This window comes from Ovis canadensis, chromosome 15 (genome assembly GCF_042477335.2).
Source record: "Ovis canadensis isolate MfBH-ARS-UI-01 breed Bighorn chromosome 15, ARS-UI_OviCan_v2, whole genome shotgun sequence".
Taxonomy (NCBI): Eukaryota; Metazoa; Chordata; class Mammalia; order Artiodactyla; family Bovidae; genus Ovis; species Ovis canadensis.
Window position 1 is genome coordinate 84,058,400 of NC_091259.1, and position 25,805 is coordinate 84,084,204.

At 45.8% G+C, this 25,805-nt stretch overlaps 1 protein-coding gene across 3 annotated transcripts in view; it reads left to right on the forward strand.

The window, feature by feature from the left end:
- The window catches only part of CSTPP1 (centriolar satellite-associated tubulin polyglutamylase complex regulator 1), a 213,966-nt gene that overhangs the window by 148,977 nt on the left and 39,184 nt on the right, over positions 1-25,805 (forward strand). The window lies entirely within an intron of this gene.

The window sequence follows — 25,805 nt, forward strand, 5'->3', positions numbered from 1 at the left end:
TAGCAACTGAACAGCAAACCATGAATGAAGCCCACAAGACTCTGTGACCTGATCTCTGCCTCCCTCTTCAGCCTCGTTTCTAGCGACTCCTTACCTGAAAATCTACTCTCCAATTATACTGAACGCAAGTACTGATAGTCCCCCCTCATCTCACGTGTTGTTTCCCACCAGGATGCCTTAATTGAGACACTGCCTGCAGCCCTGCCACCTCATCTTTCCTCCTGGATAAACTCCCACTCCGGTGCTCATCGCCGGTAGCACCTCCTCTCGAATCCTGCCCTCAGCTGTCCTCTGCCACAGCCCACCAAGGAGGCTAAACCCTGTCCTCCCTGTCAATTGCATCACCAACATGTTTCAAAATCAGTTGTTTGTCTTGTCCATTAGACTTTAAGTTCTTTGGGGACAGAGATTATAACGTACTGAATTTTGTAATCCTAAGGCCTACCCTGGTATAGAGAGGGCTCTTAATAACTGTTTAGCCTTAGTTAAACAACAGCATGGGTGGGTGCTCAGTCATGTTAGTCATGTCCAACTCTTTGCAACCTCATGGACTGGGACACACCAGGCTCCTCTGTCCATGGGATTCCCCAGGCAAGAATACCAGAGTAGACTGCCATATCCTTCTTCAGGGGATCTTCCCGACCCAGGGATCAAACCCTCGTCTCATGTCTCTTGCATTGGCTGGAGAGTTCTTTATCATTAGTGCCACCTGGGAAGCCCAAAACAACAGCATACGATCTCTCAAATATGACAGATATTGGAGGCTCAAATCATATCCTTCTCCATGAAAAATAAGCCTGACAACTATTAAAACACAAGAACATCAACCATTTAAAAAAAGCCACCTGATTTAAAACTTGGCAAAGGATTCAGTAGATATTTCTCCAAAGAAGATGATGAAAGAAGATGTGCAAATGATCAATAAGCTGTGAGTGAAATGAAAAGACATTCAACATAACTCATCATTAGGGAAATGAAAACCAAAAAAATCCATTAAGAGGGCTCCTATTACAAAGGGAAAGAACACGTGTTGGCACGGATGTGGAGAAACTGGCCCCGGAACCCTTGTACACTGTTGGAGGGAATGCACGATGGAGCCGCTGCTGTGTACAGTGGCTCCTCAGAGCATCAAACTAGGCCTACCACCTCTGGATGCGTAGCCAGAGGAACCGAAAGCAGAGTCTCAAAGAGACACTTGCACTCCCACGTCCTTAGCAGCTAAAACATGGAAGTACCCCAAGTGTCTATCAGCGGGTGAGCCAGCAGTGGTGCATGCACCTAGCGAAGCATTACTTGCCTTGAAAGGAAGGACATCCTGACATGTGCTACAGCGCAGACGAGCCTTGAGGACGCCACGCTGGATGAAATAAACAAGCCACGAAAACACAAGCTCCACTCATATGAGGCACTTAGAGGAGTCAAACTCGCAAAGACAGAAAGTAGGCCAGTGGCTGCTAGGGGCTGGAGGAATGGGAGGGTGTTGTTTAAAGGGCACAGAGTTTCAGTTCTGGAAGATGCAGCAGGCACTGGGGAGAGATGGGGGACGGTTGCGTAACAGTGTGAATGGACTTAACACCACTGAACTGCCCACTTAAAAATGGCTAAGATGGTACATTTTTTTGTTATGTGCATTTTACCACGATTTTTTAAAAAGAGCAAAAACAGGACAGAGGAAGAGGTCTAAGGGTGAGTAAGCTTCTTGAATTGGCACCATGGTGCCCCAGTACAGACACCGTCCAGCTCTCTCTTCGTGATCCTGTCTTAGGGCCCAGGAGTTCCCACGTGGCCAGAGAATCTGTACCTTTAAACAAGCACTTCAGATGATTCTGATGAGCAGACAAATTTGGGGAACTGCCTGAGCCACATTAGTATAAAAGAATGATTGAAGAACCTTTTATCTGGATATTTTTGAAAACAAGACAGATCATTCTTTATTGTAGTAAAATACACGTAATAAATTTTAACTGTGGATAAGCGTACAGTTCCGTGCCATTAAGTACATTCAAGCACATTCCCAGCGTTGTGCCACCAGCTCCACTATCCATTTCCAGCACGTTTTCATCGCCCCACCCTGAAACTCTGTACCCATTAAACAAGAACGGCCTGCTTCTCCCTCTCCCAGCCCCAGCCCTGGGTGTCCTCTAGTCTCCTTTCTTTTTCTATGACTTTGCCTCTTCTAGGTACCACATAAAAGTGGACAGATAATTGATTTCTGTCCGAAGTTTAGTTGCTTTCTTGCCTGGAGGCATGAGTCAGGGTGAAGGGAATCAAACATCGTAGGTCTCTGGATCTGCCAAGCCAAGGTCTTATTCAGATTTATTGGATTTATCTCAAGCAATAGAAAATTATATTCATGAACTTTGGTTTCATGAAATCATGTAGATTCCTTTTATCCTAATCATTTTTATCATAACCTGTGTGTTCATTATATAAAGTCTATTCATTCGAGATGGTTACTGATTAGTTAGTGGCACTTTATCTGACTTTTCTCATAAAAATTAATAAGCATCTTTCAGTTACATCGTTCTAAGATTTTTCTGTCATATCAAGGCCCAGAGGAAAAAAAATTGAGGAGAATATTATTAAAATGGTTCCAAAGTTCAAAAACAGGAGAACTAGGACTTTTTAGGCTCTTTTTATAAACAGTGTTTACTTCAAGCCATCACAAATTGAAAATTCCAAGTCATCCTGTCCACAAGACTTAGCTCTTGAGTGCAGCCCTACTGACTTCTTCCAGATGTCCCAGTGAAGCAAAGAGCATCTTACATCCTCAGCATACTACTCTGGGGAAAAAAATCTCTCCTCTTGTCCAGAGTAGGGCATCTGTGCCCAGGAAAGAGGCCCAGGAAATAGCCACTCCTGGAAATGTTTATTTTGACCATATTCTCCAAGCTTTTTAAATGTATACATGTATAATTCATTTATTCTGGGCTGTGCTCAGTCTTCACTGCTGCACGGGCCCTTCTCTAGGGGCAGCGACTGGGGGCTCCTCTCGAGTTGCAGTGCTCCGGGTCCTCATTGCCACGGCTTCTCTTTCTGTGGAGCACGTGCCCTAGGGCACGTGTGCTTCCATCGTGGCGGCACGTGGGCTCAGTAGTTGTGGCTCCCCAGCTCGAGAGCACAGGCTCAATAGTCGTGGCCCACGAGCCTAGTGTCTCCTCGGCGTGCAGGATCTTCCCAGATCAGAGATCAAGCCCATGTCTCCTGCATTGCCAGGTGGATTCCTTACCACTGGGCCACCAAGGAAGCCCCAATTCCTCAAGCTTTTAAGACTATTTGTGACATACTCACCACCTTCACTGTCTGACCATAAAAGTCTGATCCTTAGAAACCTAATTATGTGCTTCCCTGGTGGCTCAGATGGTCAAGAATCCGCCTACAACGAAGAAGGGCACTCAGAGCCAATGCTCTGGGATGATCCGGAGGGATGGGGTGGGGAGGGAGGTGGGAGGGGGCTCAGGACAGGGGGACAGATGTGCAGCTGTGGCCGATTCATGTCAATGTTTGGCAAAAGCCATCACAATGTTATCAAGTAATTATCTTCCAATTAAAATTAGTTTATTTATTTTAAATAAGTAAAATATGCCAAGAGACTAATCCTAAAAAAAAAAAAAAAAAGAATCCGCCTACAATGCAGGAAACCAGGGTTTGATTCCTGGGTCAGGAAGATCCCCTGGGGAAGGGAATCGCAACCTACTCCAGTTTTCGTGTCTGGAGGATCCCATGGACAGAGGAGCCTGGTGGGTCACAGGCCACGGGGTCACAAAGAGTCGGACAAGACTGAGCAACTAACACTTCCACTTAATATGTTTTGTGCAAAACTATGGAACTACCTGTTAAGTACTTAAACCTTGCATTATAAAATTGCTTTTAGTCTCTGTTCGCATGGGGTTGGACCACTGTATCATGACAAGTCATTGGTCTAAAGGTCTTCCTACACATTCCTATTCACCATTAAAAAAAAGTATTCCAACTCCTAATTCTCAAACCTGTAAAAGGGCCTTTCCGATAACCTCCATCTGTTCACTTTTTGAAGTTGACCCTTGGGTCTTTGTTACAGACCTACTTTGTAACTTTGAGCAAGTTATTTCTTGAACACTTAACTGTCCCACACAACTTCACTGAGCATAAAATCAGGTTAATAATACCATCTCTTAGAAAAAGAGATTAGTGGGTCCATGGGTTTGTTTCCTTACTTATCTCTGGGTGGGAAAATGCCATCTTACTTTCCCTTCTGTATTCTCCCTCTTGGTACCTGGCCCAGATGAAGAGTTGTTCTTCCTGGCAGCATCCGTGACTACCAAGAAGGACTTGCCCCCCCGGCCCCTGCCTTTGAAATGGTAGAGTCAAGCCTTTACGGAGAGCTTTCGTGAAAGTTCCCACCAACAGCCTCTTTGGGAGGTCCTTTCCCTAAAGTTATCTGCAGACTTACATCAGTTTGCAGAGGAGACATCCTTCCCACAGAAAGTTGGCTTTTCCTCCCACAGCTGTGAGGAAGACGGTGAAGGGGAAGTGAAAACTAGGTATAACGTGGGCATATGTTTTAAGCACTTTGGATAAGAACGTTTGATAAGTACCAGCTTGTTTTTATTGCTTTATTGTACTGCTTGTTGAAGAATGTGTTTTTTTTGGTCACCCGCCAATGAAAAAAATTAGCCTTTTCCCGAATCTAGGCTTTTTTCTTTAGCTAGTTATGTTGGTAGAACAAGACAGACAAATGCTTGTGAAATAAACGAATCAGTCTCACAGTGGTGCTCATTCCTGTTCACTGCCCTTTTCCAACTCACTGACAGCTGCTGCCACCAACATGAACGGGGTTTCCGTGGGGCTCTTTCTCTCCTCACCAGCCCCAAGTTGGAATGTTTTCAGTTGGTTCCTTTGTTCTGAAGTCCAAGACTTTAAAGGACTTGCCCCTACCTCCACCCCTATTTTCCTGCTTTATGGCATCCAGTAGGAAATGGTTTTTTGTTTGTTTGTTTCAATGCCTCTCTGTAATAGAAGAATCCCTTTTTAGATATTTGTACCGTGTATCTTCTAGTTTCTGTTTTAGTTCAAAATAGTTATAATTTTATTTTTTTAAGGCAAAGCATGAAGGGTTTTTTGTTTTTGCCCTCTCTCAAATTTGTTCCTGGTTTACAGCAAAAGAAGCAGCTAGAATAACATATCTGTATCAGAAGCTAGTTGAACCGAATGTAATACTACTTTGAAATTCTCCTTAATGTGTTCTCATTGATCTGGGGTGTCTCTTTTGGCTCTGGGCATTCTCAATTAAAATTAAAGCCTCTAACCCATCATTAGCTCATCTCCACCTCTTCAAACAAAAAAGAATGAATTCCTATTGCAGTGTGAGGGACAGAGGTCACATATGTGAGCAAATTTATTAGAGGTAATGTTATGCAATGTCATGTGAGGTTCCTAAGCAGTATTGCAGAATATCCTTTCCTGAAGTTCTTTGCTTTGCTTTAATAGAGTAGACTCTGGTAATAAGAATGAATTACATACAGATCTACTTGAGAGCCTAAGATGGACTTTATCTCTTGAAGTCACATACTCTTTAGGGAATTTTAACACTGATTTAACTGGGAGAATTGAAATGAACCTAAGTCTAGTTTACAGAGAAGAGTCCTTTTAGATAGCAGTTTTTATTTGGTTTGCCAACCTCTGACTCCCACCCTCTTATGGTGAGTTTCAAGTATGGCTGGTTCTAAGACATGATCTGTTTCTGTGACTGCTAATTAAAATATGAATTTTTCATGTTACTTGAAGACTCCCTGTGAGAATTCTTTTTTCTTTGTTCTGGCCATGTGTGATCTTAGCTCCACCAGGGATTGATCCCAGGCCCCGGTGGAAGTGCAGAGCCTTAACCACTGGACCGCCAGGGAGGTGCTCTGTGCGAGTTCTTGATTTGAGTCTTCATACATCATGGTTTACTCTGCCTTGCCTAAACCCAGAAAGATGATGGAAAAGAGAAAGACTTGTGTGCCCCCCTGCACAGTGTGCTCTGCTTTGTTGCTGCTGTGGTTCAGCCCCTAAGCCGTGTCTGGCTCTGTGACCCCGTGCGCTGCACCACTCCCCTGTCCTTCACTGTCTCCCGTAGTTTGCTCAAAGTCACGTCCATCGAGCTGTCGACGCTATCTGTCTCATCCTCTGCCATCCCCTTCTCCTCCTGCCCCCAGTCTTTCCCAGCATCAGGGTCTTTTCCGGTGAATTGGCTCTTCACGTCAGGTGGCCAAAGTACTGGAGCTTCAGCTTCAGCATCAGTCCTTCCAATGAATACTCAGGGTTGATTTCCTTTAGGATTGACTAGTTTGATCTCTTAGCAGACCAAGGGACTCTCAAGAGTCTTTTCGAGCATCACAGTTCAAAAGCATCAATTCTTCAGTGCTCACCCTGCGGTATGGTCCAACTCTCACATCCACTCATGACTACTGGAAAAACCATAGCCTTGACTATAAGCCATTTGTTTGCAAAATAGAAACCTTTAGAATAATAGCCTGAGTTCTCTTCCTTTCTTCCCATCAGTCAGTTCTTATCTGTTAGCACCTTCTTTTGCTTTTCTGCTGTTAGATAGAGAAAATGGGTCGTCAGAGGCAGAATGACCTTTTTAAATTTTTCTCTAGCAGAGTACCATGATTCTAGATTAAAGTAGGAACCAGAAGACATAAGTTCTAGAAATCCTCATAGTGACCTTGTATGACGGATAAGGTATTTATACGAAGAAACATCAGTCCCTGTGACCTAATTTAAGCTACCTAATCTCTCGATGTCATCATTTCTCTGCTTGTGAAAGAGGAATAGCAACACCAATCACTATCTTACTCTGGAGTTTGGGAGAAATTTAATGAGATAATGAACTTAATTCTACTCTTACAAGGGAATCTATTGTTGACTTTTAGGAGAGTTAGCTATTTGGGGGTCCCCAAGGGACTTGACAATCTGTTACCTTTTCTAGCACTCAAATGGAACTATTGTAAAGCGCTCACCCACAGCCGAAAAGTAAGCCATTTATTCTGCAGATAGATCAGATCCAGTGCAGAAAAAAAAAAAAAAAGGATTTTGATCTCTTCTTTGGAAAAACTATCACTGGATAGGCCCAAAGATGTCCTTTTTTCTTTCTTTCTTTCTTTTTCTGAAATCAGAACAGTGGCATAATTGGGTTTGATGGTTCACTTTGAGAGAATGTTGGGTTCAGTCCTAGAACATGTTAAATCAGATGATATACTTTTTTTAAAGTCTCTAGAACATGCATTTTCAATAGGAGCAATATTTACCCTGAAGGGGGAAAATATTAGTTCTCTGAGAGGCAAAAAAAAATTCAATAATATAATGGTCTGTGGCCCTCCACTAAAAAAAAATAGACATGCAGTATTTCTATGGTATTAAAATTCCATGGTGGAAGAGGGCACTTGGAAAAAAATTTTATGAAAAGACTGGGGCTGGGGGATGGGATTTTTTTTAATATAATATAAAATTAAATTTAAAAAATTGTAGATGGTGTTGACTTCTTGAAGGGTACATAGTGAAGAGGTCCCCATACACCATCACCTATCGAGACGAGCCTCTGGGATGCCTGCTACCAGAACTTTAAACCTGAGTCTAGTTTTCATGTTTATTCCTTGTAGGTCTGGGCATCAGCCTTCAGAGCTGTGCCAGTTACAGGAACATACTTGGGACCCAAAGGGCATCCAAACACAATCTCTACGTGGATTTAGTTATTGGCTTTTTAATTCTTCTGGTTGTTGGTTTATCACAGTAGGTTTATCTTTCTAGTCCTGGCTCACCTGGGTTCAACAAATGTTTCTGGGGAGCAGAGGAGAGGTGAGATCACATTGCATGATAAGAGGGTGGGGACATTCATGTTCACACAGAGAAGCACAGACACAGATGGACTCACCCCCCTCCCCCTCAAGCCCAGAGACAGTGCTCTGCTTGCTAAAGCCATGTGAAATGTCCTGTAAAGCTAAGCCATTAATAACACCTGGATAAAGGCAGCAACCAGGTAACAGAAAAAGTAATGTTCCCAGGGACCTGGAGGGGAAGAAGGGCTACACAGAGAAATGGAAATAATTTGAACTTTGACCACCCAGGAGTCCAAAAACCACCACGGTGACTTATCTGGTGCTTATTTCTGGGGAAAGTAATAGGTGTGCCTGTAGATACAGGTGAGGGTATGTCAGGAGACTGCAGTCTTATAAGGAGACAGTTCCCTACACAAAGATGTTGCTCACGTGACTAGTTAAAGGCTGCTCCCTGGGTCTGATTGAGCTGAGGGACAGGCAGTTGAAGTGAAGAGAGAGGAGAGTTCCAACTCACCTTGAACTCCGAGCTCTCTACCTGGAAGCAGAGCTCAAACTTACTCCCTCCTCTGGAAGGGCATCTCACAAATCCTCTCCTCAGTACCCCATTTTCCTTCCTGCCTTGTGTTGCAGATCACATAGTCACCACTGTCATCTTCAAACTGAGCGTAGAAGTAGAAGGAGAAGGCAATGTCATTGTCCCCAGAGTCGGTTTGAAGGTCCACAGCACACCTGGGGGAGAGGGAAACCAGACAGTACATCGCCCAAGAGAGGCGCTTCATAGACCTTCTACCTGTAGACCCTGGCTTTTGTTTCTGTGTGTCTGTGGATTGACTTGCAAGATTTTAGTTTCTCTACCAGGGATCGAACCGTTGCACTCTGCAGTGCAAGCATGGAATCCTGACCACTGGGCTTCAGGGAAGCTTCCAGAGCCCTTTGCTTTCTCGCCTAAGGGGGTGAGGCTTCCCTCATAGCTCAGCTGGTAAAGATGGGTTGGGAAGATCCCCTGGAGAAAGGAAAGGCTACCCACTCCAGTATTCTGACCTGAAGAATTCCATGGACTATACAGTCCATGGGGTCACAAAGAGTCGGACACGACTGAGAGGCTTTCACTTTCACTTTTTCACTAAGGGGGTGATTTATGGATGCATCCTGAACACCAGGGTGCTGTGTGAGCTCTCGGCCATCAGGGCCCTTGGGAACTGGTGTAAATTGGAGCCTAACTGCTCCCTCTGGGAATACAGAAAGGAAAGGAAACTCCAAGTGACTCTGCTGCTGCTGCTGCTAAGTTGCTTCAGTCGTGTCCTACTCTGTGCGAGCCAACAGACGGCAGCCCATCAGGCTTCCCCGTCCCTGGGATTCTCCAGGCAAGAACGCTGGAGTGAGTTGCCATTTCCTTCTCCAATGCATAAAAGTGAAAAGTGAAAGTGCAGTCACTCAGTCGGGGATGGGATTTTTAAAAGTCGGGAAACACGGCTGCAGTCTAGAACAAGCTTGTTTGACTCTCAGTCCTGTCCAACTCTTTGGGACCCCATAGACGATAGCCACCAGGCTCCTCTGTGAAATTCTCCAGGCAAGAATACTGGAGTGGGTAGCCATTCCCTTCACTAGAGGATCTTCCTGACCCAGGGATCAAACCTAGGTCTCCTGCGTTGCAGGCAGATTCTTCACTGTCCAAGTCTCCAGGGAAGCCCAGGCATACAGCTTCGGTTAGTCTCCTAGAGATGTTTGTCCCTGAGGATAGGTGAGCTGCACACAGTCAGGCTGAATGCAGATTGCCATTGATTCCTTCAATCCAGCAGGAACTGAGTTCATAGGAAACTTGAAAGAGATTCAGTTCATACCCTAAGGGATAATGATCTCATACAAACAACTCAACATAAAATCTACCCTTTCAGAACCAATACTTTGTACTTAAATGTGGTTAAATCCTTAAGGTAAGAGATTCCTTTTTTCTCTTGCCTCTTTAGTCTTGCAGAAAGGCACATCAAGGGTAGAAGCGATCTTCAAAGTGGTTCACAGAAAAAGTCAGATGGAGAGAAAAGAGAGGGTGTGGACCCCGCAGGCAGGAAGGGAATAATTGTCTAAACAGCAATGTAACGTGCAGAGGAATAAAGACCAGAAATACGGTGGGGAACTGGCGTTTAAGTGTTTAGGAAACTTTAAGTTTGATGTTGGTGCTGATATTAATAAACATTTCTATATCCTTCCATTCCCCTTGTATGTCTTACATAGTCTTTTCATGCCTTTTGAATGGATGAGACGTCTCAAAATTGACTTGCTACAGACTATGAAGTTTGGAAGAGGCCCTGTGTTCTTTAGACTCAGCAGCCCTGAAAAAATAGACTGGCCATATTTTTCATGACTGATGTTACAAAAATTTCTTAATTAATTTACTTTTGGGTCTCTGTCGCTCAGGCGTTCTCCAGCGAGGGCTGCTCCTTGCGGTTGGCGGGCTTCTTATCACGGTGGCTTCTCTTGTTGCGGAGCACAGGCTGTAGGTGCAAGGGCTTCAGGAGTTGCGGCCCACAGGCTAAGCTGCCCCACCTCGTGTGGGGTCTTCCCAGACCAGGGATGGAACCCGTGTCCCCTGCATTGGCAGGCAGACTCCTAAGCACTGGACACCAGGGAAATCCTGGCCGTATTTTTAAAAACTACCCTCCCCAACCCCCCACCCCCATCTCTGACTCTTCTTCCGTCATCCTGTTCTTTGATATACATAACATACCCTCGGAGAAAAAGAGAAAGTGATTTTCTTCCCTCCTCGCTTACCAGTTTCACAGTGATGTTCTGGACAATGAGTGCTCTTTCCCCAAGCCAAGCCTTTACTAAGCATTCATTACTGTGGGCATTTAACTGCCCTACAGAAATCTCCCCCAACCCCCTGTTTGTTGATTTCCTTAAGATCTAGAAGAAAGTGAAATGACCTGGAGAGGGGCCTTCAAGGCCACTGACGCCCAGGGGACCCACTCATCTCCACCTCCCACCCCCGCTGCAAACGCTAACCTCCTGGCTAACGTCCTGGCCGTCTCACTGGTCCTCGGATCCCCACCCGTCAGCTTCCTTCTGCCACCGGCCGGGCCGCCCCCGCGGGCCCCAGCAGCCGGGCTGCTCCCCTCATCGCATTGCAGACATTCTTTCCACATCTTTCTGCCCCCACTGCCCCATCCCCTCCATCTGGCATCCTTCCCTCTGCGCAAACTGCTGTGGCAAGGGACAGGAGTTTGCCAAGGGGATGCTGGCAGAGAGGGTCCGGTTCTCTCCTTTCTATCTGAAGAGCCCAGTGTCACTCGTTAGCATATGAGAAGAATGGTTGTAAATAAACATCAAATGAGGTTAACGAGCTGCAGCTCATCAATATTAATGAAGTCCACCCCGCAGCCGTGGAGTGAGGTCCTGATGGCTCAGATCACAAGCAGCAGCTTCATAAGGCCCCCAGTTACAGGGCAGGAAGGACTCGATTCAGCCTGCTGGAATGTTTGTCATTTTACCACCCCAGGAATGCTGCAGGGAAAGGCTGTCTGATACCAGATCTGTGCTTGCCTGGCCCCTCTTGTGTTCAGAAGACATCTGTTTGTTTCAACAGGTGGAAGCTGTGAGGAAGAAGGTTGTATCTGCTCAGCCACACTCTGGGATGGGAAAATGCCAAGTCCGTCTGCAGTTCCCAAGTCTAAAAGGACATCCCCAGAGTACCAGGATTGAATCTTTCATGGCCCTTTCGTCAATAACCCCCTGAAATGCAAGCTCTTGTTTCCAGTGTACTAAGGGACACTGTGGAGGCCTTCTAAGCCCCGCCCAATAAAGAGATGAAGAAACTCCTGTTTCATGAAGCTCGTGGGCCTGCTGCCCCTTAGGTCCCTCCCCAGAGCCGTGTTTGATTCCTGTGCCTGTCGGTGGCTCAGGCGGTAAAGAATCTGCCCAAAATGCAGGAGACCCACGTTTGTTCCCTGGATCGGGAAGATCCCCCGGAGAAGGGAATGGCAACCCACTTCAGGATTCTTGCCTGGAGAATCCCATGGACAGAGGAGCCAGGCAGACTATAGTACATGGGGTCGAAAAGAGTCGGACATGACTGAGCAACTCATACACACACGAAGGGTAATGAGTACACCTATTGTTTATTGAGCACTTACTGTGTCCCAGGCGCTGCACAAAACCTTTTTTGTATGTTATATAACCCTCCTACTAATCCTATGAGGATGATTCCCACTTCACAGGTGAGGAAGTGAAACTCAGTGATCTTATGTGACGTGTCTAAGATCACACGCAACCAGCAATAGGGCTCCACCTGTGTGTCTGCAAGGCCCCTGCTTTCTGCAAATCCCAGGCTAATCACTGTGTCCTGTGGCATCTCAGCATCACTCATGGGAAGTATGTGAGCTTCTTTGCTGTCCCGCCTCTTTTGTAAGATGCTTGTCCTCTCTTCTCCAGTTCAGCAGACCAAACACCATATGGTTCTCTGAAAGTAGAGTCAGAGGACTTTAGAATTAATTTTTTTTTTAATCAAAGCACCTCTTTGAAATTATTTTTAGAAAGGACCCTTTCTAAAATACTTTCTGAAAAAGTTTGATGTTTTCCTATGTGTATAAATTTGAGGTCAGTGGGATTCGTGCTTTGAGGTTTTGTGTGTGTGTCTGTGTATGTGTTGAGTAGCACTGATACTGATTTATCCAGCTCACCAGGTCAGTTCCTTTTATGATTAAGCACACACCTCTGTGAGATCGGTGACTGTGGACACAAAGAAGCCACCTGGCTCCCAGGGCTGATTTGAGCTTATGATCTTAGCCTCAATCACACTGTTTCAACAACCGAACCTGGTTTATTACTTAACGTTCAGACTATCGGCTTCTTTATCTCTGATTTCCTTGGGGGCGGGAAGGAGGACCTGATGCTTCATCAAATGGTTGTTATCACAAAAGCTACGCCTCGTTGTTTCCAAAGAACAACTCATAGAGAAAGGGTCTGAGAGTGAGACGGTCACTTGTCTTTCTTCTCCTCTCCTCCTTGAAAACTCAGGGACCTTGCTCGGTCACTTTTACTTAGGCAAAACGCCCAGGAATATTTCCGCAGAGCGGCACCCAAAGCCCACCCTGCCCGCCACCACGGTAACCAGGACTGGGAAGCAGTTGAAACGGGGCCTTCCTTTCCCAGGCCTGTGGCTGTCAGCTTGGCTGAGAAAGAGGCAGACTGATGGCTCCGGCTCCTCACCCAGGCGCACCACCACACAGTCTCGTTTGAGTCCCAAGTCACATGGTTTTACTGCTCATGGCCAAACAAGGATGTGCTGTTTCCAATTCTTTGCACCCGGGGTTGGGCCTCGGCATCCTTAGTTGAAACCACCAGGGCCCCCAAACCTGAAGCTTTTCCAGGGACAGATTGCATGCAGCGGTGGAGACGGGGAGCAGAGGGGTGGAGCGCAGCAGCGGATGGTGCACCGTCGGGACGTGGGCGAGAGCCAAGGGGTTAGTTCACTGCTGTTTAGTATACTCAGGCACATCAGAAAACTCAGATTAATAGGCTGTTTATTCTGCAGCATGTTCCTTGAATCAAAGGCTCTGGATGCTGTTATTGAAGAGTGTTTGTGAGAGTGCCCTGGAACACTCGTCCTGGGCTCCGCTCGCTGAAGAGGAACGAGGGAGTCCTTTCATTTCCTGGGCGGCATCCCTCACGCTCACAGCTCACTGTAGTCTAAAGGTCTGCACATGCTTTGTGGGAAATGGGATCTTTTGTTCTGTCTCCGCGAGGTCCCGTTCCCTCCAGCGCCTTGCTCTCTTAGAGGCTAATCATTTCATGTTCTTGTCTTTGAGCTACCTGAACCTGATGAATGCAGCCACTTTATCTCGAGTTTTCGCTGTTGCTGTTTGGGATTTCTGGGGGTTTTGAGTTGACTCTGTTTGGCACCAGTTCTCTGCCTGGACAGTATTGTCATCTTTTCTTTTCATGGTTGTTTAAAGGCACTTTTGCCAGGGGTGAGAAATAACATCCATCTGAACCCTTTTCTGTGAAGCAAATGAAGATTTTTTTTTTAATTTGACTATTAGAAATATAATGAGACTTCTTCAAACCTTGGACTTGAAACATACTTATTATGGAAGAGTTACTTCCTGCATCACCACCCCCTGCAGTAGACACTTACATGCGTGTGCGCCTGTGTATATGAGCCTCTCAGTCGTGTCTGACTCTTCGCGACCTCATGGGCTGTAGCCTGCCAGGCTCCTCTGTTCATGGAATTCTTAAGGGAACAATACTGGAGTGGGTTGCCATTCCCTTCTCCAGGGAATCTTCCCAACCCAGGGATCGAACCCGGGTCCCCTGCGCTGCAGGCAGATTCTTCATCATCTGAGCCCCCAGGGGAGCCCTTTATATCGGAGGTCAAAAAACTAGGAGGGACACCGCTTCTCCAGTCCCCCAAGAAGTCACCATCAGCCTGGGGGACACGGAAGGGATTGCCGTTCCCCTATGCCCTCTGGCAGTTACGCTTTTCCCTGGCCTGGAAAATAATTGTATTTCAGGCCTTCCATGACTTCTGTGCACACAGGCACAACACAACCATGACCCTCATGGGGATGCCCTCAGCACAGAGGCATCCAGTGTATTGCAGAGGTGCTTGATGCTCCACAGGCCGTGCAAACACTCAGCATGCTGCAGGCGCCCACATACATCAGACAAACCCGGTGCAAATCATAAGCAACAGTTTTGAATCTGGCACAGCCCTTAGTCACCACAGCCAGAGGCCAGCAAATGAAACCAGGGTCACGTATCTGGGGTTAGGACTCTAAAAACCGTCAGGCACCCCATGGCCCAAGATTGTGCCAGGGAGGTGCTCCTCGGAGGGGATCCTTGGAGCACCACAGCTTGGAGCAGTGGGAGTCCTCTCATCCAGAGGACACTGTCCCCTGACATCCCTCCAAAACCAGCACAGCTTGTGGACGGGAACCATTTGCCATATATACACTGAGACCAAGATATATACACACACCCTGGCTTTTCGCCTGATTCCTTCCATGAAAGCCATCTGTTTATCCAGTTCCAAATCCCAGAAGACGGTCACCAAAAAGTAAATAGCGAGAAGGGACAGAGTTGTGGTTTTTTTTTTTTTTTACCCCTTTCCTTCTAGATAAACATGTTCCGATGAACAAAACAGATTTTGCAAACACATTTCTGCCTACTAAATCTTACCTAACAACTGTGTGAGAAGGACTTAGAGGAGAGAAGGATGAGGCATGGGAGGGTGGGCTTGGACCTGAAGAGAACTAGAAATCCACAAGGCGGGACAGTTGAGTCCCCCCTACATCTCATGAGATGGGGATTTCCTCCTTTCCTTTTTTCTGTCCCTTCATCCCAGTCCCGGGACCTGTGGTGGGCTTGCCAAAGATAAAGATCTGGCTGCAAACATCCGTTTCTTCAACTGAAAAACCAAGCAATCAGAACTTATATCTTTAGGGGACACATCGTGACTTCTGCCTGCACCCTCTTCCTCTCCCACCAGCCCTGCTAGCATCCACTGCAGCCATAAGGCTCCTCTGGAGTCAGATCAGGGAGTGTTGACCTCGAGCAGCCCATCTGGCCCCACTGCTTGGAAATGAGGGACTGAGCTCAGATCAAGAACTTGGATTCTGAAGATCAGGGACCAGCACAAGAAATTGACCTTTTGCCTCAGAGGCGCCCGGATATGTGTGTGTATCTCTGGTCGACATCGAATTGGCTCACTCTACCATTCAGGAATGGTTGTTGTTTGGTTTGGTTTTAATGCTCTCCTCGCTCCTCATTTGTGGGTCAGATGCTCTGGATAGTCCAATGGAATTCTCTCTGCTTCCCTGCCGGTTGCTGCCAGACACAGAGTGCTAAATCCTGTCCGGCTGGTGACTTGAAATGATGATGTGTGAAACAGTGTTGCTTTCTGGACATCCTGCACTCATTCACATGGGCCACTTTGCCAATTAACCACAGTAGGGAAGAGCGGCCATTCCTACAGCCCTTGCCTTATCTTTGCTCTGAGATCAGAGTATCTACTGATGCTCCCAACCCTTCCCCAAGGTCAACACGCGTCTCCAGTACTAATCGGTCAGCCCTGGGATTCCGTTCCGTTCAGTACCATTCCTTTCCCAGGCCTCCTGGAGCAATTTCTTTAGCAGATGGCAGCATGGCCGGAGACAGAAAGGTCGTGCTTGTGTGCAGAGCAGGGACTCGGGGAGCAAAGCGGCCTCGCCGCCCCTTCCCACCTCCTGGCTGTGCGAGTGCTGTTCGCGCTCCCCCCGACCGCATGCCCCGCCCCTTCTCATCCAGGCAGGCCCCGGCTCAGACAGCGCCCTCTCCCTGACCGCCCTGTCCAGGGTCTCACGCTCAGTCACTCCTCGTCACACCGCCCTGCTTCACTCCTGCCGTCGCCCCTCTCACTTTCTGCAAGGATCTCATTTCTCTCTCTCTTCACCCATGCATCCACGCTAGAGAGCAAGCGCCATAAAAATAGGAACTTCTGTCTTACCGTTCCTGTTCCTGCAGAGCCTCGCCTCGCCCCTGGAACACAGTGGGCACTTAAATATTTATTAACTGAAGAAGTCGGTAGGAATGTAGCAATTAAGAACGCCCAGAGCAAATATATGGTTTCTCTCAGGAGATGGTGAAGGCAGACTGACGCATGGTTTGAGGAATGGAATAAAAGCCCAGGGGTTTCTCGTGTTGGTTTTCATAATGGTTTTAATTCCAAACCGAATGTGTTGAGTCAAACATCACAGAAAGTGAGTTGCTCTCTTCACTTCCTCTGACTCAGACTAAACTGCTCCCTTTTGAGTAGGTCAGGTCAGGGTCATGGAGCCCAATACGACACCCTTCCCTTCCAAGCTGGCATAACCGAGGCCTCAAAGGATGCTCACGTCCAGATTTCCACTGGATAGTGCCCCCAGCTTAGCTTTCCCGAGGGCAGATGCCAGAAGAAACTGGCATCAAGGTGTACAGCAGTATAAAGCCCAGCCTGGGTATCTTTATCTGCTTTTTATTACACCCTTGCTTGCCTCCGGGTCCCAACGAGCTCACATTCCTCTCCAGAGCTCCGGGGCCCTGCAGGCAGCTCTTTCCACTGTGAGAGCCCTGGAGGGTGGGTGGGTGTGTCCTAGCTCTGATCTGCCCAGCTGTGAAGGACTTTCCAGGCAGCTCAGTGGTAAAGAATCCACCTGCCAATGCAGGAGATGCAGACTTGATCCCTGGGTCGAGAAGATCCCCTGGAGGGGGAAATGGCAGCCCACTCTAGTGTTCTTGCCTGGAGAATTCCATGGACAGAGGAGCCTGGTGGGCTACAGTCCATGGGGTCACAAAGAGTCAGACACGACTGACCAACTGAGCACGCACTCAAGCCCAGCAAGGAAACAGTGGCACTGAGACAGTGCATCCTTTTAGCCGGGCATCCACATGGCAGTCATCTCCTCGGGAGTCCTTTGCTGGAATGAGAAGTACTAACTTCACAGACACCATCCTTTGTCTTGTTGGGGCAAGATCCATGCCTGGTGTCAGGAGAGAGATATTAAAGATTAAAGAGCCTCCTCCACCAGGAAACGGGACAGTTTTGCCTGAATCTCTTAATTTGTTTTCCCCCCATACAAGTGTGTTCATGTTTATGGGCTCCCTGGCTCACTCCCCAGCAGTTTGTAGTCATTATTCTCTGGACTTCGGTCTCATTGATATTAGAATGTGTTTCATCTGCCGTAGGTGACGCTCCACGCTCCACTGCTTTTTCTGTTACATTACTAACAACTCTTCTGTTGGTTTCAGCCTTTAGCCAAGCCCACCCCGTCCACACCCTACCCTCTCCCTGTCTTTTATTGATGCTCTGTTGACTTTGTGTGTCTCTGTTAGTTCAGTTTTCTGAGCACCTGCAGAGAATTAACCATCTCTACTGGCTGCTGGGGATCACCCAGGCCTTTGATCTGTTTGGTCTCTGTACTTTGGGAAACGTTGAAGGACTCTGAAACCGCACCAAAGCACATAAAAGGTGCTGTTATCCCTGTAGCCTGACCTTCCAGACTAGCTCTACTTAGGGACCAGAAGGTATTCATGTCAACACAGATGTAGATGCCGCCCGTTAAATGTTGGCTACATACCACATACTGTTCTGTGCACCTAACATGACTATCTTATTCAGTCCTTATGTGTAGGCCTAGAAAGCCACACGTGAACTGACTCCAGTGATCTCTCCAGCCTCACCCCTTAGTCCTTTCTGCTTGGCTCTGGCTGTAGCCCCACTGGCTTCTGGGCTGTTCCTATTACCCGCCAGGCCCGTTCCTTCCGTGTGGCCTTTGCAGCAGCTGTCCCCTCTGCCAGGAAGGCTTTTCCCTCAGAGGTCTGCCAAAGTTACTTTTTAACTTTCTCCAAGTCCTTGCTTGGTACCATCTTTACGAAACCTAACTGGACTCCTTTCACTTTTCACTTTCATGCATTGGAGAAGGAAATGGCAACCCGCTCCAGTGTGCTTGCCTGGAGAAGCCCAGGGATGGCGGGGCCTGGTGGGCTGCCGTCTCTGGGGTCGCACAGAGTTGGACACGAGTGAAGTGGCTTGGCCGCGGCAGCAGCAGCCTCCTCCCTGTAAAACGACGCTACAACTGCTACCTCACACGCCTTCCCCAGTTTCCTCTGTTCTATTTTTCCCACTCGACTTACTTACTAACTATATAGTTACTTATTTTGTTTATCTGTCTTCTCCCAACATAAGGTAAGCTTCAGGAGGGCAAAGAACTTGTCTGTTTGTGCCGTAACATGTCCTAAGCACCTAAAAAGCAGTATCGGGCACATTTAGATGTTCCATGATTCCTGCTAAATGGATGAACTTTGTCCCTTCAAGAATCCTGTGAGGTGGATGTTTCTGTTGTTTCCATTTAAAGATGATGGAATTAAAGCTCAAAAAATGTAAGTAACTAATTTGCCCACATCACTCAGCTATTAAGTAATGGAACCGAGATCTGAAGCCAGGATTAACTAACTCCAAAGAATGTGCTTTCAAACACTAGGTCAACAGTTCTCAGACTTTTTGTTTTTTAATTTTTTGGCGGCCCCATGCAGCATGCAGAATCTTAGATCCCTGACCAGGGATGGAACCCATGGCCCCCTGCAGTGGAAGCAGAGTCTTAACCATTGGACCACCAAGGAAGTCCCATCAAACTTTGTTTATGTTATTTTTAAAGAGTTTTTTCTTAATTTGTTAATTTTTGGTTGCGCTGGGTCTTCATTGCTGCAGGCAGGCTCTCTCTAGGAGCTGCGAGCGGGGGCTGCTCCTCTCTGTGGTGCGGGGGCTTCTCGCCAGGGCGGCTCCCCCGGTTGCAGAGCGCCGGCTCTAAGCACCCGGGCTTCAGGGGCTGAGCACAGGCATTCAGTACATGTGGTGCTCCGGCTCTGATTGCTCGGCAGCCTGTGGGATCTTCCCAGGCCAGGGGTCAAACCCACGTCTTCTGCATCGGCCGGCAGAGCCGGTACCCACTGTACCGCCAGGGAAGTCCTCCCACCAAGCGTGGATACACATTAAAAGTCACCTGAGCTATTTATTTAAATGCACATTCACACATCCTGACCCTGAGGAGTCTGATTCTGTAGGTCTGAGATACAGATGCTCCATGAACCATACTGGGAGAGACCTTGGGATACACTACATTGCATTTAACGGCTTGGGATCTTTATAAGGAGCTGTAGAAATGAAGTCCACGGGACATGTTCTGCGTGCCTACTATGTACCAGTCCCTATGGCATATAAAAGCAAGTGAGATGAGTCCTCACTCTCAAGATCCAATCTTTCGGTAGTAACGGGGCAGCCAGATACATATATTATTGAAAAATCATGGAGTACTAAAAACCACAGGCTTCAGATTCAGGCAAAGCTGGAATGGCAAATGACTTTACCTCCCCGTGTCTGCAACTAAAATGAGAACAGCAATATTTACCTAATACGACAGTAATGAGGGATTAAATGAGGTAATGTGTGTATAGAATTCAGAAAGGTAGTTTAAAAACAGATAACCAACATCAGGAGGCAGTGGATAAAAAGTGATAAATAAGTGGCTTAGAAACAGTAAACATAGAAAAACTCAGAAGGAGAGACTGACCATTTTACAGCCTTCTGTTTCATGGTTAGAGTACCAAAATTTTTTATCATTTTTAATATAACTTACATGGAAATCTTTTCAAAATACATTTAAATAAATATATAATTCTACTCTCTGCATTCTTTTCTCCCCCTGCATTCATAAATAGAACTTCTCTTGCACCTAAGTATATACTTGTGAATTACATTATGCTGGAAAACACTGCTGCCATCAAAGCCCATGGAAGTGTACCTTAAAAGCATCAATTGTCTTTTGAATATTTCTCCTTCTCAATCAAGTTTCTATCATGCTGTTAATGCCTAATTTCTCACTGCTGTCCTAGCACCTGCCTTTTATACTTCCTTTTCCTCTCCCAGGGTACTTTGTCTAGTCTGTACTGGGCTTAGAAACTAGATGGCCAAGCTTATTAAAAACTGTGAGTATAATCAGGACATTTCTCGAAAGCCTGTACATTAACCACATAAGCTTTAGTGTGTGAACTTTGTGACATCTGTTTTGCCTACTTAGAGGCTTATTGGCATCTAGATATTTGAGACTTCCTATTAGTTAAGTTGTGAATACATTTAGTGGACTTCCTTGGTGGCCCAAGGGTTAAGATTCCACTATCCAATGTAGGGTGTGCGAGTTCTGATTCCTCGCTGGTCAGAGAGTTGAGATTCCCACATGCCTCATGGCCAAAAAACCAAAACATAAAAAAAGGAGCATAAAAACATAAAAAATATTGTAACAAATTCAATAAAGACTTTAAAAATGGTCCACATAAAAAAAAAATAACTTAAAATGCATTAGGTATTACTGTGTAGGGTACAGACACCTGGAAAATCCATTTTTGTTCTCAGGATCGGAATTTAGTCCATTTTGTGGCTGTGTAACTTAGAAGAGCCTTGGAGATCACAAGGCCGTAAATCTGGCCTCTTGCTCTCAACTGGGTAACTGATCATTACCTCCATTTTACAGATGAAGAAACTGAGGCCTAAAGAGTAAGGAGCTTGCTCCAGTGAGGTAGCCCAGCAGAGCCAAGGCAGGGTTCCAAGTCTCCTGAGCCTCCCTTCCCCTCTGCTCAGCCACACTGCTCCCAGGAGGAAACAAAGAATCATCATGGGCTGTAGAAAGGAAGGAAGACCATCAATAACTGTGACTAAAAGGCAGTGAAGTCTGATTAGTATTGTAACTGATCAGTTTTAGCCCTGACTTTGATAAGTGTCTCCCCCCACCCCCCGACCCCTGCTTACTGTGCCCCATGGGCCCAAACTGTGAGCATGTGTAAAGCAGAGCCAAACGCCATTCTAACAAGATCCAGAAGCATGTTAAGGATTTTAAAAGATGATTATCAGCTTTGCAAACTCTTTTCATTATGGACAAACCAAGTGACTTAGAGAGGGCAGACAGAGCCCCTGAGAATGAGGGCATGGAAGTGGCTTTCTGAAGGAAGATGCAGAATTGACATTTTCTCTGGACAGCTGGCTGGTCTGCTTGCACGCTCTGACAGCTTTACTGAGATATAATTTTCATACCATTAGTCTGGGTGGCTTTTGTGAAGTACATTTTAGTCTGATTGTGAGAAAATGCAAATCACCCATAATCCCCAAACCCAGAGTTAACCACCATTATTAACACTTTGATGTAGCCCATTCTTTTTTCTGTGCAAGTTTATAGCCTTTTTTTTTCTTATAAAGCAAAAATGAGATCATACTGTATACAATTTTTTTTGCTCTCTCCCTGAATAATTATGAGATTATCTAGTTCATTTCTTCTCATCTTCATCTTGTTTAGTCAGATGTCATAAATCTTTATCGTAAATGCTTCCAGAGAGAAATTCTACATCTGGGGTTGAAAATTCACATGCCTGCAGCAGGCAGACAGGTAATATATGGAGCACAGGTGTTACTCAGTGCAATGCATTGTGGGTACCTAACAAGGGCGTCCTCTGCCCAGCTCAGCTGATCATGGCCGTGAAGGAATGGCCTTTCTAAGAATAATTTTTTGGGGGGCTTCCCTGGTGGCTCAGTGGTAAAGAATCCGCCTGCCAATGCCGGAGACACAGGTTCGATCCGTGATCCTGGAAGATGGATGCCACATGTCAAGGAGCAGCTAAGCCCATGCACTGTAACTATTGAGCCCGTGCTCTGGAGCCCAGGAGCCGAAACTGCTGAAGCCTGTGCACCCAAGAGCCCCTGTTCCACTGCAAGAGAGGCCACTGCGCTGAGACACGCCCACACTGCGTCCAGAGAAAAGCCCCCGCTCTCTGCAGTTAGAGAAAAGCCAGCGAGCAACAAAGACCCAGCACAGCCAGAGAGAACATAAAATTACTTTTGTAAAAGCTTGGAAAGGGATATCTGAAACCTAGATTGAATTATGGGAATTGTCTTGATTTTTTAATGTTTTAACTCAAAAAATTAAAAAATACAGTTCAAACCAAACAAACCTGTGTTCCAGCCATATTCTGTCTCAGTGAATGCCAAGAGCTTCCCAAGCATCATCTCACTTAATCATCACGGAAGTCTTGTTCATCTTACAATTACTTATTGAGAACCAACAGTGAATAAAAGAATCAAAATCTTTGCCTTCCTGGAGCTTACATTCTAGTAGGGAGATAAATAGAATACTACTGTATCCTAGTAGGTAATAAGTTAAAAAATATATAATACGTCATACAGTGATAAGTACTGTGGAAAAAAATAAAGCAGGAGAATGAGACAGGGAATAGGGGTAGGGGAGTGGCTGTTTTGAATACTTGTGGCCCCAAAGGCTTTACTGCTAGGATGGCATTTGAGGAGAGACCTGAAAGAAGTCACCACAACACAGAGATAAGTGAAGACAGCAGGTACAAAAGCTTGAGACAAGAACATGCGTGACATATTCAAGAAACAGCAAAGCCGTGTGGCTGGAATGGTCTGAGCAAGGGGTGAGTAAGAGATGCAGTTTGGGCCCCCACTGGATGGAGTCCGAGAAGGATGAAGTCTTATCCTACTTTACAGATGTGAAAACTAGGGCTCAAAGAATTTTGCCCTTGCCACATAGCAAGGAAATAACAGGTATTTTGAACTCAGGCCTGTCTTTAATTCCAAATCTCATGCCGTTAGTGACTACATGTGCTGCACTAGAAGGCAGTAATGTGGGTTTATAGCATCCTCACTCTTCTAGCAAGTTCTGTGCTCAGTTCAGTTCAGTCACTCAGTCGTGTCCGACTCTTTGCGACCCCATGAATCGCAGCCCGCCAGGCCTCCCTGTCCATCGCCAGCTCCCAGAGTCCACCCAGACTCACGTCCATCGAGTCCGTGATGCCATCCAGCCATCTCATCCCCTGTCGTCCCCTTCTTCTCCTGCCCCCAATCCCTCCCAGCATCAGGGTCTTTTCCAATGAGACAACTCTTCACATGAGGTGGCCAAAGTATTGGAGTTTCAGTCTCAGCATCAGTCCTTCCAAGGAACACCCAGGATTGGTCTCCTTTAGGATGGACTGGTTGGATCTCCTTGCAGTCCAAGGGACTCTCAAGAGTCTTCTCCAACACCATGGTTCAAAAGCATCAATTCTTCAGCACTTAGCTCTCTTCACAGTCCAACTCTCACATCCATACATGACCACAGGAAAAACCATAGCCTTGACTAGATGGACCTTTGTTGGCAAAGTAATATCTCTGCTTTTTAATATGCTATCTAGGTTGGTCATAACTTTCCTTCCAAGGAGTAAGCGTCTTTTAATTTCATGGCTACAATCACCATCTGCAGTGATTTTGGAGCCCCCCAAAATAAAATCTGACACTGTTTCCACTGTTTCCCCATCTATTTCCCATGAAGTGATGGAACAAGATGCCATGATCTTCATTTTCTGAATGTTGAGCTTTAAGCCAACTTTTTTACTCTCCTCTTTCACCTTCATCAAGAGACTTTTTAGTTCCTCTTCACTTTCTGCCATAAGGGTGGTGTCATCTGCATATCTGAGATTGTTGATATTTCTCCCGGCAATCTTGATAACAGCTTGTGCTTCCTCCAGCCCAGCATTTCTCATGATGTACTCGGCATATAAGTTAAATAAGCAGGGTGACAATATACAGCCTTGACACCTAGATTCAAATTATGTCCTCCCTGATTTTTAGGTTGCTGCCTTAACCACAGAGAATTAAGGTTAACGAATCCTAGAATGCTAGATCCAAATAGAACCCTGAGGATTATTGAGACAAATAATTTGCAGTTTTTTATATAGTTCTGAATGGTCTTACTTTTTTTTCTTTTTCTACGGTCTTACTTTTTTAAGAGCTGTCAATGTCTGCCCACTGCTCATATTTTTGTTTGATTTTTCTAAAATGGGTTATACATGACTGTGACAAACTTCAAAAGGTATAATGCTTTAATACTTTCAAACATATTTAAACTTAGTTTGATCGACCCCAATCATTTATATGTGAGGCATGACAGAAGAAGAAACTGCGGTACAAAGAGTTGGTGCCCAGTTGGGACTCCCTTGGTGGTGAAGAATCTGCCTCGAGATTCAGGGGACATGAGTGCGATCCCTGGTCAGCGCACTAAGATCCTACATGCCTCAGAGCAACCAAGCCCAAGCACCGCAGCTAGAGAGTCTGTGCTCTGAAACTAAGACTTGAAGCAGCCAAATAAATATTAAAAAAAAAAAAAAGAGTTGGTGCCCAGTTGAAGGCCACACGTCAATGGGCACACCGAGTAACTTATCCAAACGCTGTAAGACCAGACTTTGTCTTCTAGCATGTTTATGACTGAAAGAAACTGGGTGGGTTCATCCTTTGATGCCACTGGGGTATTTTTTTTTTTTTTTACCTGTTTCCTTTCCTTTTGTATGCCTGCCAGCTGCACTGAAAGATGAGGATCCGAGTTGAGACAGCCCAACCATTGTGTCGTTTCCCAGCATGGAGAGCCGCTAGCATTTGGTTTGAATCTTTATTAAAGTGAGATGAGTGATTCACTCGTGTTACAGGCAAAGACTCTTCTACCAGGAAAACCATACTTTGACAAACAAAGAGGATGGCTTTAAGGAACAGAAACTGCTAACATCAATTTCCTTTCCCATCCAATCCCAAAAAAAGTCAGACACTCTGTGTCTCTGGACACCTCTTTCTCTGACCCACACATATACATATAATTATAGATACGGTGCAATATATATGCCCGCAGAAGGCAGGAAACAGCGGGGACGGCAAAGGTGGGTTCATCCCGAGAAGTGCATGTTTATCTGCATCCAGCCCTCTCTCTGCTTCCTTCTGTGTTTGTTTGTGAAATCTGTTTTTTTAGTTCATGGGTAGCCAGAAATGCATCATCCTTGGTGGAAGTTAGTGGATTCTGACAAGAGAACAGGCTGTGGTCTTTATAAATACGCCTACAGGCTGGCAACAGCCTTCCCCTACTCGTGCCATCACTGAGAACCAGAGAACTTAGATTGTTTTTTATTTTTAGTCTGTCTTGGTTCGGCTCACCCTCTGTGAGTAACTCTGTTAGCCACCGCTTCTTAGTATATTTATTTAGAAAAGAAGGAAAATGCATTTTAAGCAAAACAAATGCATAATCTGTTCCACTTCTTATTTATTCTATGGCTACTTTGGACAGCAGAAAGCCCAGAAAAATAATAACTTTTATTGGGTTTTGTTTTCTGTGGCTTGCTTTCTCAGACAAGTCCTCATCAGATAATTTTGCTGATAGCTTATAAAACTCCATGCCAAATTTTTTTTTAAGCCTCATTTTATTTTTTATTTTTTTAACTATATATGTTTTATTGAAGTATAGTTGACTTCTGTTGTTTCAGGTTGTCAGCCTCATTTTAAATTGGAAAAGGAAAAAAGGTAGTTGGAATTATTTTTTATGTACATTCAATATACTTTTGCTAACCTAAGCCTGGGCCTGTTACCATTGCAGACACAGGCTTCTAATGACTCAGCGTGTTTGTTGTGTTTGTTTCCCT